Consider the following 15,989-nt stretch of genomic DNA (forward strand, 5'->3'; position numbering starts at 1 on the left):
AATGAATTTCGATGCAAATCTCTCTTAATTATAGGAAGTAAAATAGAAAAATATGTTTTAAAAAACAAGTACGCTCTTCTGTATTTTTTAAGAAATTCTTTTGTGTCAATTCTACTCAATCTTTTGTTGGCCGTTTTGTATGGGAAACATTTTGTTCTTTGGCACAAAAATGTTCTGATCTTATCAATCTCATCCAACAAAACTTGTCACATCATGTCTACGAAAAGAGAACGCCTCGAGAAAACTATGCAATATAAACACATTCTATAGAAGACACTTCAATTTATTGAAACTTGCTTGCATGTTTGCGCGACATGTTTCGACATGTCTTTCCTACTTTGCAGACAAATCTCCAGACAAGAGAAACGATCTTTGCTTTGTATTTGGCCACTAGTCAGTCAACAGAAACAATGGATGCCCCATGAAAGAGTGTATCCGTCGTATTGATATAGCTTGTTAAATTCCCAAATAGCGATATTATCATTGGAAGCGAAATAGATTATTAAGGTTGTTTGGTGTTTCCTATATCACAGAAACCACTTGTAGCTCCAGCAAAGAGTCCCACTTACTCAGCACCCTAAATAAATGTGCACCCCATAAGTCTCCCCTTAAAGAATTGATTTTATTATCTTCCTTTAACTTCCACATTTATACAATCACACACACATACATATATATATATATATATATATATATATATATATATATATAGAGAGAGAGAGAGAGAGAGAGAGAGAGAAAGAGAGAGAGAGAGAAAGAGAGAGAGAGAGAGAGATGTTGTTTGTTTTGGTTTTAGCGATATCTTTTGAATGAATTCAATTATTTATGAAAGTGCGTTTTTACTTAAATGCGAGTTGGGAATAATTTTCCCTTTAACCAATTTGGTACCCCCACATGGGGAGCGGTATATATATTATTATTTTTTTATAACATTTAAAAAAAAAAAAAAATATATATATATATATATACATATATATATATATATATATATATATAGAGAGAGAGAGAGAGAGAGATAGAGAGAGATAATTATTCCATTTTAATATTGTTCAAAGGTGCAAACATACAATGAGTTTAACGAGGTTCATACAAACGTGCTCAATACCAATGTAGAGCAAGGAATACATTTTTTTTATTTTTACATAAACATTTAGGTATCGCTACATATACAGTGGTATGTTTCAGTTAACTAGTTATAAATAACTACAGACTTATAACTAGTTGACTGATACATACTTTTGAATTTGTAGCGACGCAGCCAATATTGTCTTTATTATTATTGTTCATAGTACCGCAGTAAAATTTGGGTAATTTATGGTGTAAGTGAGGTAACTGTACTTAACTTTGTTATTATTTATATTTCTTTTTTAGTGTTACAATATATTTTATTATTTATATTTTATTCCTTTATATTAGGGTATAAGGAAGCTAACTGGGCTTAATTTCTTGTATTTTATTTATATTTTGTGGCTCTAATATTCTGACTTTGTTTTTATATATTAATATTTTTTTACGTTTGTTTCATCGTATTTGCTACTTACTCACTTCATCCTCTTTTTCTCTTTATCTCATCTTATGTCTATCATCTCTCATTCACTCTCATATCTTTTTTACCGTTTTCTTCTCTTATTTATTTTATTTAGTTTTACTTATTTGTTTTTATATGTGATCTTTAATCTAATTCTTAAATATAAATATTCTTTTTATTTACTTTATTTCCCCTCTATTTTATTCCCATCCCACCCAAAACCTACACAATCTTCATCATCTCTAACTCCATCCCACCCAAAATCACTGACTTTCATTGGCATAATCTCGTAACTTTATTAATTAAAAATTAAGTTAAAACTTTTAGTGAAATTGTGTTTGGGACTATTAATGCATAAAGAGTAATATATTCCGGTATCTACAAATATGTAAACCTAAATGCACGCATATATTTTTCTATGTGTGTATATTCGTTATATGTATCTTACTATCTACCTTCTATCTCATCTCATTTGCTCTTTGGTCTGTATCTAGTTATATGTTCATATCATAATTCCATCCCTTAACTCACCTCTATGTTTCAAGTGGATATTTTCATCTTCTATATACTTCATAGTCTATGCCTATATTACTGTGTATGCCTATTGTCTTTCTTTTTTTTTGTATTACATTTTATTTTTGTTTTTTTATAATTTGTCTATCGCTGTTATGAGTTCTCTTGCTATTAGGGGTCAAAGGATGAAGGGAGAGCTCAGTTCAAATTCGTTATTACAGGAAGGTTTGTGTTGGGAGATAAGGAGTGCTTCAGCAATTCTGAGATTTCCTATGTTTCTGACTGAGACAAGGATACTAACGCGGATATTACGTCGTGTATTGTTGCTGAATTAAACGTTTGGAGTGTAGCTTGTTTTTCCATACATTTTAGGTTGTAGTTTTAGTAACCTTAAATGGGAGAAGTTTAAAATCTATCATTAAAAAAAGATTTGCAAGTGGTCTTAAATTTTTAATCAGGGGTGACAGAAATAAACATACACTTTATTTACGAATATAGTAATTTCAGAAAGTATTCAATGGAGAAAACTTTTGTAGTAGTTCCTAATTAAAAACGTTTTATATTTCTCTGAAGTTGTAGACTTCAACGGGTTTTTAATAATATGTATATACGAGGAACTCAACCAGCTAAAATTTATCCAAGTTCATAAGTTTAGTTGTGCTCACAATTTTCACGGACATTTTAGTTGTTGATTCTCGTAGTATTTGTGAGTATTTGGAGTTTCCTTGCAAAAACCCGTTACTTTCTTATTTTCCTTGAAATTACAAATTTCTCTCTGTTCGTTGATTTGATTGTTTAGTTTGGTTGTTTTATTTTACATCATATCAATCCTTTTCGGATTATTTAATGCCGAATCCAGTTATTTTGGAAATAGTATTCATGTTGCATCCAGTTATTTTGTAGAATGTTTTTATTCTTCAAGTTCTTTGTATATTTAATTGTTAGTTTGTAGTGTTTGATTTGTTTGTTTTATAGTTGATTTTATCGTTTTTGTTCCCTACCCTGCGAACATGACTGAGTTTTGCAATGGGAGAGGGAAAAGAGTTATAGTATCAATGTTTGGTACATTTTTAGTTAGGAAACTAGTCAGGAAATGGGGAAATAGAAAGAGAAAGGGGAAATGAGAAGGTAAAGGGGGAAAGGTGGGTTTTTTTTTTTTGGTTTCGCAGAACATAATTAAGTTTTGCAAAACAAAGTATAAAAACAAAAAGCATTAATGTTAGGTGTATTTCGTCTCACGAAGCTAATATCTTCAGACAGCCTGATCTAGCTCTTAGTTGATAAAAGCAATGCTTGGTAGTGAGTTCTTTAAGGAACAAATATGCTGGTGGGATATGTATATATATAACACAAAATTGGCCTGCACTAATTAATTTTGGTTTCTGTACTAGGCGAACATACACTCTACTATCGTCTAGACATGGTTAAAAATTAACGTTTGCAAACACAACTACATCGCAGTGTATTAAATGTATACGTACATGTTTATGGATAAGGACAAACTCTAATAATTCAATGAATCATTTTACTTGCAATAATACTTTTCAAATAAATTATCCATATATTAAATTGGCTAATATAATTCAAACAAACAGAAGAAATGTATTCTTTTTATTTCAAATTGTACAATACTCTATAAAAATGTTGTATCTATTGTAGTGGTGTTTAATAAATACGATTATACTTACAAGTGAACTTGTCTGTGTCTGTGCGTGTCTGTGTGCGTACTTTTCCCTGCCAAATTAGTCTGTCAATTTTCAGTCTACAGATTCGAGATTTAACATAAGGAGTATTGAGATTTGTGAAAATCTTTTTAATCAGTTTTCCACCAGAAATTTTGCTGTGAAGGGGTCAAAGTTCAACGATTTGACCTTTGAGAACTCTACCAAACTCCTCCGCCAATTTTGGGTCTAAATACTTGAAATTTTAAATGTAGGTTACTTAAACATGGATCAAACTTTTTAATTTGATTTGAACCCAAAACAATAAATGTTAAGGGGTCAAAGTTTTTTTAATTGACCTCTGCGGTCTCTACCAAATTACTCGGCCAATTTTGTTTTCTAAACTTTTGAAAGTTTACATAAAGTATATTCAAACATAGGACAAGCTTTTTAATTGATTTACGGCTGAAAATTTGGCTGCCAAGAGGTTTCTAGCAAACTATTCAGCCAATTTTGTGTCTATACGTGAAATTTCGGATGTAGGTTACCTAGACATGAATATAACTTTTTAATATATACATATGCACATGAATTTATGAACAGTACATAGGGCCCGAACAAAACCGGACTGAACAGCTAGTTAATTAGAAAGTCTGTTCATGATTTTAGTTAGTACTTGCTAAATGATAACCCTTCTATACTCCCGAAGTTTCATTAATTTTCATTTATATATATATATATATATATATATATATATATATATATATATATATATATATATATATACTCGTATAAATTTTGTGTTTGGTGTGTATTGATATTCATGTTAAACCCCTTTTTTCTATTTATTTAAAAAGAAAATACAACTTTGTTATATATGGGTCGTGGAATTGCATTTACAAGCAAAAGATCTAGCTAATTTGCATATTCTTTTAAACATTAATTTCACTGCCTTTAGTTGAAATTGATACAAAAAGTCAGTAAATACCATTATTTTAGTTTATTTTTTCGCTTTTCGAATTTCGCTAATATAGTGTAGTTTCACCTAAACGTTATTAAAATTGTAGATGAAGAAAATTGTTTTGTTTTTGTTTTTTTTTATTGTTTTTTTCAAGCCAATGCCAGAGTATAGATATATACTAAAGAACTCTTTTCTCGCAAAAGCCTAACCCTAACCCGCCTCGACTATTTTACAGTTTATTCTGTAAGAAAATGTTATTTTTAGAACATTTATTTGCAATGTTAAAATATCTCAAATCAATACATCAGGGTCACTTAAAGTATTTTACGAGGTCGTTTTTTTTTGTTGTTTTTTTTTTTTTGTTGTTTGTTTATGATATTTTTTTATGTTGTTTTGTTTTTCGTTTTGTTTTTTCGGACATTGTTTGCTTATTTGTCACGAAAAAACAAAAACTGGGAGGTGGTGAACATAAATATTATTGTTATCTTTCGCCCCCACAAAAAAAAAACACGATAAATGAAGATAAATGGAGATTTCTTATCAGTTGTTTTCGTGTATTCCTGATTTACTGTTGAAACAAAACAAACGACCAAATCGTCTCCAGTAAAGAAAAAAAAATCTGTTAGGAGTTTGAAACAATTTGATCGGTAGAGGAACAGACGAACGCGGATTTATTATTAGCAAGCTTATAACAGGAACAAAGTAAGTAAAACATTCGTTCAAGTCATTTATCTCCCTCTCATGACGGCATGATGTGACACAAGGGTCGGAAAGTGGGATTTGAAAAGTCAGTGCCCTAGGGGAAGATCATTCTGGTCTGCAAAAAATGTCTCGGCAGTACCGTCGGCATTACCCGACGATTAGCAATAAACTAACCCCTTCTCAAATAGAGATGTCAAAACGTGAAAAGGTAGATTTCATAGAATTGTACGGGTCCAGAATTACCTCTCAATCAACAGGAACAAGTCATCTCAACTTGACCTTGTTGGCTTTGGTGCTAAGAGACAAATCCCCTTGGCTGATAGCAACATGATTTGGCAAAAAAGTTATTCAGTTCTCATTTGATGAAGTTTGATAATTTTGTTTAGTTCTTTCTCACTGCAAGAACTTAGACAGTGTGGTCGGAAAGTGTGATTCAGAAATCAGCGCTCCCGAGGAGGGGCACTCTGATCTGCAAAAAACAAGCCTGGGCAGCCCCATCAACATTCCCCGGTTAGGGCGCTCAGGCGATTAGCAATAAACTATCTCCTTAGCCTGGGAGGGTTGACCCCCTCGAACTGCATAGAATTAAACACCAACCGCAAAATCAACAAGGACCGGATCATTGCAAGAATGCTCTAATCTCTATTGATTACAAAGTCCCTAGTCGAGTTGTTAGATAATACTGAAAGAAAGCGAGTACAGAAGACACACAAGATTCGGGTAATGGTGATATATGTATTGTATTATTGAATTAAATAATAAAGAAAAATTCTTGCAGAAGTAATCGTGTTTGCGGCTTTAGAAGTCCAACTATAATAAAACAAGAAAATAGACGGCCCTTAGAATGTTCAATGTTAGGTAGTCCCATTCAAATTAAGGAGGGCGAAGTTTCCTTACTTGTTGCCTGGACGACATCCCATTCAAAAAAGAGGAAGAACAGAAGGTTTGAACTAATGCATAAATGTAAATGTAATGTGAACAAGCATATTTCTGCACAGCTCCCTACTTAAAATGTCTCCTATAAATCTAGTATATAATCACGTTAATCGTCATCCAACAGCGGGAAGATTAGACCCAGAATCAGAGAAAAGTGGAATTCCAAAAGCCAGCGCCCTAGAGAAAGAGCACTCTGGACGAGAAAATTTTCCTTGACAGCCCTGTCGGCACTTCCTCGTAGAAGAGCCTCAGGCGATTAATAATAAACTAACTCATTCTCAAAGTGCGAAAAAGTACTTGGAAACATGAACCTCTTGTACCTGCATAGGACTGCATACTCTGGAATGAAAACGATGCGTACTCTAGGAAGCAATTGACTATCTTTATTAACTCGTCATATAAAAAAATGGGTTTCTTCCTATGATGAGAGTTAAATAAACAAGGGGCGTAGTAGGTAAGGGACGGGGGGTATTGCTCGTACACGTAACAGAAACTAACCCATCCTTAAAAAATGACGTATACTCGCCCAGTATAATTTTGGTATGAACTATTTTAAAATAGTCTTCTCGTTTTAGTTTCGAATTTATAGTAAACTAACAGGGCTACCCGGCGTTGCTTGGGCCACAAAAACAAAATAGAACAGGTTAAAAAGTGTATGTAACATGTGTAGATTAAAACTTCTATCTTTCAATTTGTACTTTCTCTTCTCCCCTTCCTTGTTTTTATATATCCGTCTCACTCATCTCTTTTTCACTTCTGGTCAGCCCATTCCTCTCCCTTGTTTTAATAGATTGAAAATAATAATAATGTAAGGCATTCAATTCTTGTTTATATAAGATAACATTGGAAATAGCTGGAAATTAGCCTGACGAAACCTGGTTCAGAATGAATAATTACTTTTAAATTTTAAATATTAATTATTTAGGGTAACGTCGATCAAGAATATACTAACCTTTTGGATGTTTGTTTTGTAGTCTGTTGTGTTGTTTTTTTTGGGGGGGGTCATTTACTTTTAGCTGGTCATACAAATACACAGAAAACTGCATTTTATGTAAAAGATGATTTTGTGTATTACGTTGTTTGTAAACGATCATGTCTCTGTTTCTTATATACAGTCTTTTTCTCAGACATCCTGATTTTTTCATTTTTTTTTTTTTTTGTCGGCTATTTATAAAGACTGTGGCAATGACAAGTATGCGAAAAAATATGTTTAGTCATTTTAATGATGCTATTGTTTTTGCTAAATATTATCTATTATAATAAAGCCGGATTCCTGTTTGTTTGTTTGTTTGTTCACAATTTAATTAATATGTGCAAAAGTATACCGTTTACATATATTAATTTTCAAACTTAAAATGGACCTTTATAAATATTTATTCCAGCATGATTTTTATATATTCTATCTATTCAAAAGAAATCTTCAATAAATGAGTAACCTCATTTGCATATTACATCAACTGAAATCTATTTTCATAACTAGTTCGATATTATTAATTGCTTGTTGTAGTAGAATCGTTTTAATTGTTCCATTGAGAAATATTATTTAAAGTCAATTTATTTAATTTATTTTAAATCTATCTATATATATATATATATATATATATATATATATATATATATATATATATGTATAAAAGTGAACGTGTCTGTGTGTGGATGTCTGTGTGTGTGTATGTGTACATTTCCCTACGCAATAACTCTGTCAATTTTTAGTCTACAGACTCGAAATTTGATATACAGGGTACTGAGATTTGGGAAAATCGATGTGATCGGTTTTCGGACAGAAATTTGGCGATTAAGGGGTCAAAGTTCAACGATTTTACTTTTGAGAACTCTACCAAACTCCTCCGACAATTTTGGGTATAAACACTTGAAATTTTAGATAGAGGTTCATTGGACATGGATCTAACTTAATAACTTGATTTGAGCCCAAAACAATAAATTTCAAGGGGTCAAAATAGGGGTCAAATTTTTTTTTAAAATTGACCTCTGCGGCCTCTTCCAAATTACTCAGACAATTTCTGGTCTAAATATTTGAAATTTTACGTAAAGGGTATTCCGAGATAGGGCAATGTATGTATGTCTGTTGAATGTCTGCCTTAAACTTTCAATAGAGGCGACAGATTTTACTAAGATTAATATCATTTAAAGTTTGACCTTTCATACGACAAATATCGAAAAATTGGCTAAAAACATTAATATCTTCCCCTTCAACTAGGCACTTTTCTACAGGGGGGGTCACTTTTTTCGCCGATATTTTTTAAAGTTATCCTCTCCTTAAAATTGTCTAGCCTTAATTTTAAAAAATGTCGCTTCCGGTTTGGTGGTGGTCGTAACAGCATAAACTTTAGGTTTTACCTCGTTCTTTTCCTCCTTTGCGGTACGGGTTCGAACCTGCCTTCCTAATACCACTTTTTTTTTTTTTTTTTTTGCTCACCATACACATCCAAACACCCGGGCAACGCTGGGCTGAAATGCTAGTTTAATATATATTTCATTTCATTTCATTTATAAATAGCTGACAACAGTTGCTTTTAAAGTCGAAAGTAAGCCGATTTATTGAAGCTATAACAGTTACTTCGCGTTTGAATTTCGTATACTAAGATGTATGCTTTCCTAAATCCAATATGTGGTCAATTTTCCTAACAACTTAGGATATTCGGTGTATCTTATATATTATGTGACTAAACCCTCCATCCGGCAATATGTTTCGACCGGCCATGCTGAGTATATACAGCTTCTTAATTCATATTATTATTGGCATATATTATTAAACTAGCAGGGCTACCCGGCGTTGCCCGGGACCGTAACAACAATGTAAAAACAAAAGCAGATATTGAACATATGTTTTATTCTTAGGGGAGAGGAATCTTTCAGGGTGAGAGAGAGAGAGAAGATAAAGAGTGTGAGAGAGAGGCAGAAGAGAAAGTTGTTCCATCCTCTTTCCCAAATTTGACTACTGTTCACGTTTGAACTCTCATCGTCGAGTTGATCCTCGAGTTGCCTATTTGCCTTGATAAGTGCTAATATAGAGAGAAGAGAAACAGGGGTGGAGAGAGAGAAGATAAAGAGTGTGAGAGAGAGGCAGTAGAGAAAGTTGTTCCATCCTCTTTCCCAAATTTGAATACTGTGCACGTTTGAACTCTCATCGTCGAGTTGATCCTCGAGTTGCCTATTGGCCTTGATAAGTGCTAATATAGAGAGAAGAGAAACAGGATGAGAGAGAGAAGATAAAGAGTGTGAGAGAGAGGCAGAAGAGAAAGTTGTTCCATCCTCTTTCCCAAATTTGAATACTGTGCACGTTTGAACTCTCATCGTCGAGTTGATCCTCGAGTTGCCTATTGGCCTTGAAAAGTGCTAATATAGAGAGAAGAGAAACAGGGTGAGAGAGAGAGAAGATAAAGAGTGTGAGAGAGAGGCCGAAGAGAAAGTTGTTCCATCCTCTTTCCCAAATTTGAATACTGTGCACGTTTGAACTCTCATGGTCGAGTTGATCCTCGAGTTGCCTATTGGCCTTGATAAGTCCCAATATAGAGAGAAGAGAAACAGGGCGAGAGAGAGAGAAGATAAAGAGTGTGAGAGAGAGGCAGTAGAGAAAGTTGTTCCATCCTCTTTCCCAAATTTGAATACTGTGCACGTTTGAACTCTCATCGTCGAGTTTATCATCGAGTTGCCTATTGGCCTTGATAAGTGCTAATATAGAGAGAAGAGAAACAGGGGTAGAGAGAGAGAGAGAAGATAAAGAGTGTGAGAGAGAGGCAGAAGAGAAAGTTGTTCCATCCTCTTTCGTGAGAGAGAGGCAGAAGAGAAAGTTGTTCCATCCTCTTTCCCAAATTTCACTACTGTGCACGTTTGAACGCTAATCCTCGTTGCCTTTTGGCCTTGATAAGTGCTAATATAGATAGAAGGGAAAGAGGGTGAGAGAGAGAGTAGATAAAGAGGGTGAGAGAGAGAAAGAGAAGAGAAAGAGGTCTAGAGAGAGAGAGAGAGAGAGAAGAGAGTGAGAGAGAAAGAAATATGGTGAGTCGAGTTGATCCTCGAGTTGCCTATTTGCCTTGATAAGTGCTAATATAGAGAGAAGAGAAACAGGGTGAGAGAGAGAGAGAAGATAAAGAGTGTTAGAGAGAGGCAGAAGAGAAAGTTGTTCCATCCTCTTTTCCAAATTGTAATACTGTGCACGTTTGAACTCTCATCGTCGAGTCTATCCTCGATTTTCCTATTGGCCTTGATAAGTGCTAATATAGAGAGAAGAGAAACAGGGTGAGAGAGAGAGAGAGCGAGAGAGAGAGAGAAGATAAATAGTGTGAGAGAGAGGCAGAAGAGAAAGTTGTTCCATCCTCTTTCCCAAATTTCACTACTGTGCACGTTTGAGCTCTCAATCTCGAGTTGCCTATTGGCCTTGATAAGTGCTAATATAGATAGAAGGGAAAGAGGGTGAGAGAGAGAGTAGATAAAGAGGGTGAGAGAGAGAAAGAGAAGAGAAAGAGGTCTAGAGAGAGAGAGAGAGAAGAGAGTGAGAGAGAGAGAGAAATATGGTGAGTCGAGTTGATCCTCGAGTTGCCTATTTGCCTTGATAAGTGCTAATATAGAGAGAAGAGAAACAGGGCGAGAGAGAGAGAGAAGATAAAGAGTGTTAGAGAGAGGCAGAAGAGAAAGTTGTTCCATCCTCTTTTCCAAATTGTAATACTGTGCACGTTTGAACTCTCATCGTCGAGTCTATCCTCGATTTTCCTATTGGCCTTGATAAGTGCTAATATAGAGAAAAGAGAAACAGGGTGAGAGAGAGAGAATATAAAGAGTTTGAGAGAGAGGCAGAAGAGAAAGTTGTTCCATCCTCTTTCCCAAATTTGAATACTGTGCACGTTTGAACTCTCATCGTCGAGTTTATCATCGAGTTGCCTATTGGCCTTGATAAGTGCTAATATAGAGAGAAGAGAAACAGGGGTAGAGAGAGAGAGAAGATAAATAGTGTGAGAGAGAGGCAAAAGAGAAAGTTGTTCCATCCTCTTTCGTGAGAGAGAGGCAGAAGAGAAAGTTGTTCCATCCTCTTTCCCAAATTTCACTACTGTGCACGTTTGAACGCTCATCCTCGTTGCCTTTTGGCCTTGATAAGTGCTAATATAGATAGAAGGGAAAGAGGGTGAGAGAGAGAGTAGATAAAGAGGGTGAGAGAGAGAAAGAGAAGAGAAAGAGGTCTAGAGAGAGAGAGAGAGAGAGAAGAGAGTGAGAGAGAGAGAAATATGGTGAGTCGAGTTGATCCTCGAGTTGCCTATTTGCCTTGATAAGTGCTAATATAGAGAGAAGAGAAACAGGGTGAGAGAGAGAGAAGATAAAGAGTGTTAGAGAGAGGCAGAAGAGAAAGTTGTTCCATCCTCTTTTCCAAATTGTAATACTGTGCACGTTTGAACTCTCATCGTCGAGTATATCCTCGATTTTCCTATTGGCCTTGATAAGTGCTAATATAGAGAGAAGAGAAACAGGGTGAGAGAGAGAGAGAGCGAGAGAGAGAGAAGATAAATAGTGTGAGAGAGGGGCAGAAGAGAAAGTTGTTCCATCCTCTTTCCCAAATTTCACTACTGTGCACGTTTGAATTCTCAATCTCGAGTTGCCTATTGGCCTTGATAAGTGCTAATATAGATAGAAGGGAAAGAGGGTGAGAGAGAGAGTAGATAAAGAGGGTGAGAGAGAGAAAGAGAAGAGAAAGAGGTCTAGAGAGAGAGAGAGAAGAGAGTGAGAGAGAGAGAGAGAGAAATATGGTGAGTCGAGTTGATCCTCGAGTTGCCTATTTGCCTTGATAAGTGCTAATATAGAGAGAAGAGAAACAGGGTGAGAGAGAGAGAGAAGATAAAGAGTGTTAGAGAGAGGCAGAAGAGAAAGTTGTTCCATCCTCTTTTCCAAATTGTAATACTGTGCACGTTTGAACTCTCATCGTCGAGTCTATCCTCGATTTTCCTATTGGCCTTGATAAGTGCTAATATAGAGAGAAGAGAAACAGGGTGAGAGAGAGAGAGAGCGAGAGAGAGAGAGAGAAGATAAATAGTGTGAGAGAGAGGCAGAAGAGAAAGTTGTTCCATCCTCTTTCCCAAATTTCACTACTGTGCACGTTTGAACTCTCAATCTCGAGTTGCCTATTGGCCTTGATAAGTGCTAATATAGATAGAAGGGAAATAGGGTGAGAGAGAGAGCGTAGATAAAGAGGGTGAGAGAGAGAAAGAGAAGAGAAAGAGGTCTAGAGAGAGAGAGAGGGAGAGAGAAGAGAGTGAGAGAGAGAGAGAAATATGGTGAGTCGAGTTGATCTTCGAGTTGCCTATTTGCCTTGATAAGTTCTAATATAGAGAGAAGAGAAACAGGGGGAGAGAGAGAGAGAAGATAAAGAGTGTTAGAGAGAGGCAGAAGAGAAAGTTGTTCCATCCTCTTTTCCAAATTGTAATACTGTGCACGTTTGAACTCTCATCGTCGAGTCTATCCTCGATTTTCCTATTGGCCTTGATAAGTGCTAATATAGAGAGAAGAGAAACAGGGTGAGAGAGAGAGAGCGAGAGAGAGAGAAGATAAATAGTGTGAGAGAGAGGCAGAAGAGAAAGTTGTTCCATCCTCTTTCCCAAATTTCACTACTGTGCACGTTTGAACTCTCAATCTCGAGTTGCCTATTGGCCTTGATAAGTGCTAATATAGATAGAAGGGAAATAGGGTGAGAGAGAGAGTAGATAAAGAGGGTGAGAGAGAGAAAGAGAAGAGAAAGAGGTCTAGAGAGAGAGAGAGAAGAGAGTGAGAGAGAGAGAGAAATATGGTGAGTCGAGTTGATCTTCGAGTTGCCTATTTGCCTTGATAAGTGCTAATATAGAGAGAAGAGAAACAGGGTGAGAGAGAGAAGATAAAGAGTGTTAGAGAGAGGCAGAAGAGAAAGTTGTTCCATCCTCTTTTCCAAATTGTAATACTGTGCACGTTTGAACTCTCATCGTCGAGTCTATCCTCGATTTGCCTATTGGCCTTGATAAGTGTTAATATAGAGAGAAGAGAAACAGGGTGAGAGAGAGAGAGAGCGCGAAAGAGAGAGAGAAGATAAATAGTGTGAGAGAGAGGCAGAAGAGAAAGTTGTTCCATCCTCTTTCCCAAATTTCACTACTGTGCACGTTTGAACTCTCAATCTCGAGTTGCCTATTGGCCTTGATAAGTGCTAATATAGATAGAAGGGAAAGAGGGTGAGAGAGAGAGTAGATAAAGAGGGTGAGAGAGAGAAAGAGAAGAGAAAGGGGTCTAGAGAGAGAGAAGAGAGTGAGAGAGAGAGAAATATGGTGATAGAGAGAGTTAGGAAAGGTGTAGAGATAGAAGAGAGTGAGAGAGAGAGAGAGAAAGACGGCGAGAGAGAGAGAAAGACGGCGAGAGAGAGAGAGAGAGAGAAAGACGGCGAGAGAGAGAGAGAGGGAGAGAGAAAGACGGCGAGAGAGAGAGAGGGAAAGTGTTCTTTGGAAAATGTGCACGCGACCTAATTTTCGTTTACATAAGCGGCCTGATACTGATACCCACCCCTCCCCCTTCAAGTTAACAGAGTTAGAATGTATAAACAAAATGGCTAAGTCTTTGTTTGCATGTTTTACAAAGAGCAAAGTCATCTTCGCCGGCAAAAAACTTCAAGCAAAAATAAAAACATTTTCCCTACGTCAATTTTCGTGTAATTTTGGGATTTTGATTTTTGGAGTGCGATAATTCCGTTGGTAATAACGGTTCGAGTCGAAAACTAATATTTAACTGTGTTATAGTATCAATTTCTCCTCCGAAGGCAGGTTTAACGTACCTCAGCCGCAGCCGACATTTTACTGAGCTGACGTCACGTCACGTGACACGTAATGAATAACGTTAAAATGACAGGTTTTTTGGGGGCCCCCCTGGGAGAAAAATGATCAGTTCACCCCCTTCTAATTGTCCGTTTGACGTGAAATTTCGATATTTGTCATGCGGGTGATCAAGGTGCAATATGATACCTAATTTGTCAACTTTTGTTGTGTCTGTCAAAAGTTTTAGCGTTACAAACAAACATACATACATACATACATACACACAGATTTTTGCCTTTTATATATTAGAGTTCAAATTCAAGTTTCATTGCTAGATAAACATGGCATCAGGTTAAATTTTGTGGCCATTTTTTGGGGGGGGTTCTGAATTTCACATAAGGGAAACACATTGAAGCTTGTTTTCTCAATTTTAGATGCATAATACTAAATGGAGTTTTAATGGAAATGATTCCTCATTTAATAATATAAAAAGAAACTACTTTTAATGCCGAAACAGGTTTTTTTTCTATGACCGCCATCTTTATAAATTGCCTTTTTACCGATTGTTCATTTTATCATGTTTTAGCGCCAAAAACTGAACTCGAATTCGTGTTTTTTATTAGAAATTCTGGGGATATTTTTACCTCGTTACTATGTAGTATTCCTTGTATTTTCTGATTGGAATATTTGTATGATCGTAAGCGTTTAGTCTCATTGATGCTTAGCAATTTTTTGGATGAACATTAATAATTTACCACGCTCTATAATAGACATAGGGGGAAAGGAATGTACACGTATCTAAGCCAATGACAGGAAGTCTAGAAAATGACCTTCAGTGTGTAATGGAATGGTTGGTTGGTTGTTTTTGTTTTACGGCATATCAACCCGTTTCGGGTTATTTAATGCCGAATCCAAAGATTTTGAAGAAAAAATTTTTAATAGAATATATTTGTTGTTTTCAAGTCGGTTTCTATTTAACCCATAGTTGGAACCCTAACAAGTACTACCACTCCGGGTCGGAGTGGACCTGGGAGCAATGGTAATTAAAGGATGGCTCCACACTCCCCAAAGCCCACAAGCTGGGGCCCTCACCACTGGATATAGTTTAGGGTCATATCCAGGATCATAATGGAATGGAGCCGCAATTAGTTGGTAACATTCACTACGACTAAGACTAAGCTTCTTTCCTTTAACAACTTAAATAAAAACCCTTCTCAACCAGTGAGTGCCGTGACAAGTAGCAATCTACCTGAGAGCACATCTTTTAAACTTTTTAGCCTAACATTTACAAGCAACATGAATTGGAACAAATACATTGAGGTATTGTCAAGGTTCCTGCAAAGAAAGTGGATTCTCTCTACTGTTACTAGAAAAGTACTCACACCAGAGAGCATTTTATATTTGTACAAAACCACAATTTGCCCAAGCATGGGGTATTTGTAGACCAAACCAAACCAGACATATAGTCTTTCACACTTAGAGTTCAAAAGGACAGTCTCAAGTCCCATCCCTCCACTGTTGAGATCCCTAGATACTGGAAAGCCTTCTAATCTATCAGTGTTTTCCCTCGAACTGCTAGGCTTCGGAATTCCCTCCATGTTTCCTACTTCCCTAGCTGCACTAACCTACTTAAGTGTAAATGTTATGTAAACAGATATTTCGTTGCTCAACTTCTCACATTCCCCTGATAGACACGGTCCCAAATACGTTCCAAGTGGTGTTTTGAGTGAAAACGGAGTTTAAAAATGTATTTGTTTTGAGTGAAAACGGGGTTTAAAAATGTATTTGTTTTGAGTGAAAACGGGGTTTAAAAATGTATTTGTTTTGAGTGAAAACGGGGTTTAAAAATGTATTTGTTTTGAGTGAAAACGGGGTTTAAAAATGTATTTGTTTTGAGTGAAAACGGGGTTTAA

At 35.9% G+C, this 15,989-nt stretch overlaps 1 long non-coding RNA gene across 2 annotated transcripts in view; it reads left to right on the forward strand.

The window, feature by feature from the left end:
- LOC145247261 (uncharacterized) overlaps positions 1–15,989 on the forward strand; it is a 71,345-nt gene that overhangs the window by 27,092 nt on the left and 28,264 nt on the right. Inside the window, exon 1 of one of the 2 annotated variants that reach the window (XR_013863225.1) lies at positions 5,121–5,365. The exons of the other annotated variant lie outside the window; for it this stretch is intronic. This is a non-coding gene — a long non-coding RNA (uncharacterized LOC145247261). Of the gene's footprint in view, positions 1–5,120; positions 5,366–15,989 lie in introns of those variants that run through there. 2 annotated transcript variants of the gene reach the window in all.

This window comes from Euprymna scolopes, chromosome 25 (genome assembly GCF_053919585.1).
Source record: "Euprymna scolopes isolate OS-2025 chromosome 25, ASM5391958v1, whole genome shotgun sequence".
Lineage (NCBI taxonomy): Eukaryota > Metazoa > Mollusca > Cephalopoda > Sepiida > Sepiolidae > Euprymna > Euprymna scolopes.